Genomic DNA, 481 nt, shown 5'->3' with positions numbered 1-481 from the left:
CTCCCCTCCATCTTCCCCTCCATCCTCCCCTCCATCTTCCCCTCCATGCTCCCCTCCATCCTCCCCTCCATGCTCCCCTCCATCCTCCCCTCTATCTTCCCCTCCATCCTCCCCTCCATGCTCTCCTCCATCCTCCCCTCCATGCTCCCCTCCATGCTCCCCTCCATCTACTTTTCTATCGATAATCGCCAGTTATTACTACTGACTATGTCTCATCAGGGTTGCTCTTAACTCCAATTGGCCAGCCCTGAGGGCGGTCTTCCCTTAAACTCACCTAACCATGGCGGCTTCTCTCTCTTCCATTCACCTTCTTCTCCCTCTTGGTTCTCTTCAACCTCAAGCCCAGGAATCCTAAACCCCACCTATGTCTCTTCTGCTCAGCTATTGGCTGCTGGCATCTTTATTTACCAAACAGAAATAACTTGGTGGTGGTGCGGGGGCGGGTTGGTCACTTGAGGAGATCTACAGTAGGACTCCAGGT

The sequence above is a fragment of the Grammomys surdaster genome, unplaced genomic scaffold (assembly GCF_004785775.1).
Source record: "Grammomys surdaster isolate TR1022 unplaced genomic scaffold, NIH_TR_1.0 193, whole genome shotgun sequence".
Taxonomy (NCBI): Eukaryota; Metazoa; Chordata; class Mammalia; order Rodentia; family Muridae; genus Grammomys; species Grammomys surdaster.
Note: the sequence above shows the minus strand (reverse complement) of the source record.